We start from the raw sequence: 3,144 nt of genomic DNA, 5'->3' as shown, positions 1-3,144 counted from the left end.
CCGACTTTCTTCAAAAAAAAAGAATCGAATGTCTGGCAAAAGTGTCCTGCGCGACAAACGGATATCCAGTAAGCGTGCTCATGTAGAACACATTATTGGTCTCACTAAGACATTTAAGATATTAACACATCCGTTAAACCACACAGAGTCTGTCTTGGCATCCGATATAATCTATATTTGCTTCATGTTGATCAGTTTCAGGCCTTCGATTGTTCCCAGTGATGCTTAAGAAACAGTTTGCTTGCTGTTGGTTGTGTAATATTTACAGTAATTATTTGTATATCATTCGCTTTCTAAATACCCAGCTTGTGTTCAACTGTGTGCTTGGTTATTCACTTGCATAAATAACATTTCAAATTAAGATATATTGATTGCCATATAATAGATAATTATGTCAACAATAATATTGACAGAATAATTCCAAATAACAAAATATGCCAGATTTGTTAGTAGAATATAGAGGTAATTGTCACATGGTTACTTCATAAAATTATATAAGAATTGACAAGTGTTGATATACATGAACAAGAAACCGCCTAAAATTAGGCTTAAATGAAAAAATGAGCAATTATGATATACTAAGGAAGAAAATAGAAACTCCACATTTCTTTAGAAACAAATAAATAACCTTTACAAAACTAAGAGGAATATAAAAGTTAATATATATCAGGTACATTGTATATGTAAAAATAATCATGAAACATGCATAAATATTTCAAAAAGGCTTCATATCTGACTTGTTGTGCAAATAATGCTAAGAATTAACGCTTTGAGTAACATGCAGCTTAGTTATGATAAAAAAGTTTGTTTAGTAGAGCTCCCCTGAAGTGTTCTCTATAGAAATCATGGAGTTTGCACAACATGTCGGATATGAAGAGGTCATCCCTCACAATATTAACAGTTTTCATGTCCTTAAAAGACCACACAACAAACTTGCACTCAGACCGACCAGTAACGAACAATGCTCCCATAACCTGATAATAATAATTATGGGTTTCTTGAAGCCTCAACTGTTCCGTCTGATCCTCGTACAAGTATGGTACAGTGGCAGGGGAGATCATTTGTGCACGGGCAGAATATGGACATTTAACCTCGACTAAAATATTGTCTCCGATAAGACCATCGGGTGAGCAGCCAAGAAATGGAATGGTCGGCTTAACCACTAAGCCAGAGGCCTCGATGATAACACCGCTACTCTGAGCAAAAGTATCTAGGGCAGTTTTCTCATACTTCCTACCGTGCTTAATGGCATCTGTGTTGAGATCGTACATGGTCATAAGGCTGACAGCAAGCTGTGTGCTGTTTGTGAGGTCTGTGCGTTTGCATATACGGCCGAAATTCGAAGAATGAATTCTTATGACACGTTCGGTCTTCCACAGCTTGTTTGTACTTTGTCCAACTGTTCAGGGCTGGATGTCTTCACAGTAGGCTGGTGTCACACAGCCTAGGCCAATGCTGTTCAGGAAGTGTTCCTCAGGGGTATCCTTGAGGTAGTCATGGTCATGGGCATACACATTGGCCGAGGCAAAGTGGTGGTGGACTTGCAGGTTGGGATGGGGGTTGTTGACCCACACACTTCTGAATAAATCAGCAGCCTTGGCAGTCCTAACTAGAGATGATACTGGCCTAGGGTCAAAGTCACGTAGGGACTGCAAGGCTTGCGAGTCACGCAAAACCAACTCCTCTATCTTGACTGGTGAGCCACTGTATTGTTTTGCCTGGTGGAATGTCATAAGTTTCTGGGTGCATGTTTCCTTAGTAACTATGCCAGTCTTGACATGAGTAAGAACATAGAGCACCAGAGCAACATGCTTGCAGTGGGCTTCAGGTCCTTCACCAGCACCGCACTCGCATTCAGACTCCTGGACCACCCCAAACTTATCCAACTTGACCTGGACCACATACACAGCCTTCTTGGACATTTCAGCAGAGACTCGGCTACGGATGAAGGTCATGTCATCTGAAGGATTATGGGCAGCACGTATGGCCGCAAGAACTTCCCATGGTAAAGATCTAGGGACTTTCTCTTCAGTTCTTGAGAGAACAGCTCCAAGTAGTCTCTTATTTTCTGTTCTGTCAGTGGAGGTAGCTGAAATAAAGTGAAATAAAAATTATTAAAAAATAGTTATTTGTACATAAATCTGTTTACGTACACATTGCTATACATATTGCCGGTTATTTTAGCAGTCAAGCTTTAGAAGTCAACCTAAATTATTTACAACAACAGTGTGTAAAACTAAGCAAAATTATTCATTGGTCTGGCTAAATTTTTTTGTTTTATATATGTAAGTGCTAAATATAAATACATGTATGTACAAAAAAACCGGTATCAGAACATAAAACTTTACTTTTGTGTCTGTGTTGATATCCCAAAATATCAGATCATGGGGGACATCCATCTGCCACTTTGCCTCAGCGGGCACCTCACCTAAGTCAGCATTTGGTCATAGGCTTCCAACCTAAAATTAAAAAAAATACATGTATATACTGACAGGGCTGTGTTAGCTGACCATTTTTCAGTTTTCTTTCAACCCGCACACATTTATTAGTATTACCAGTTATGCAAGTACTTTCAAATACTTATGATATTTTTTAAAGTCTGTTCTGTCCCATGCCACTCTGAAACTTACATTAGTGGCATGGGACAGAACAGACTTTAAGCGCCTTTGGCCCTGTCATTGATATTTATAAATATTCTTATAAGTTATTTATTAAGAATTTTCAGGCATATACATAAAATAGAAATATCAACCAGATTTAATTTTTGTTGTTAATAATTAAATGTACTTCCACGCAATCACACATTTTTTTTTGTCAATTGTTGCTAAGTTTCTGAACGTGATCATACAGCAATCAGCATCCATATTCCCAACAGCCTATATTATCGCCCAATCACATCACCACATCAAACTCGCCTTTCGACCAATTCCAACTTTCTGCCAGACAATTTGGCACCGTGTTTACGTAGTTTGGCCTTTAATGAAGGTAACGTCCATTCTGCGTACTTTGAATTGTTCATTTTAGCTGACTGTGAGTAAAATTAATAGAGCGGGTAATCCTTACAAACAACAACAGCAGCGACTGGCGCGCGAAGGTTTGTTGGCCCAGGACTAGTAGCGCCTCTAGTGGCCACCGCGGGAGAAC

General features: G+C 39.0%; 1 long non-coding RNA gene across 1 annotated transcript in view; it reads right to left on the bottom strand.

Annotated features, from left to right (window-relative positions):
• LOC111086744 overlaps nt 1-3,144 on the bottom strand; it is a 22,968-nt gene that overhangs the window by 2,875 nt on the left and 16,949 nt on the right. Inside the window, exons 2-3 of the long non-coding RNA XR_002611472.1 lie at nt 2,349-2,459; nt 1,238-2,089 (exon numbers count right to left, since the gene is read on the bottom strand). This is a non-coding gene — a long non-coding RNA (uncharacterized LOC111086744). The remainder of the gene's footprint in view (nt 1-1,237; nt 2,090-2,348; nt 2,460-3,144) is intronic.

The sequence above is a fragment of the Limulus polyphemus genome, unplaced genomic scaffold, assembly GCF_000517525.1.
Source record: "Limulus polyphemus unplaced genomic scaffold, Limulus_polyphemus-2.1.2 Scaffold1383, whole genome shotgun sequence".
NCBI lineage: Eukaryota > Metazoa > Arthropoda > Merostomata > Xiphosura > Limulidae > Limulus > Limulus polyphemus.
Note: the sequence above shows the minus strand (reverse complement) of the source record. Positions and strands in the feature narration are given on the sequence as shown.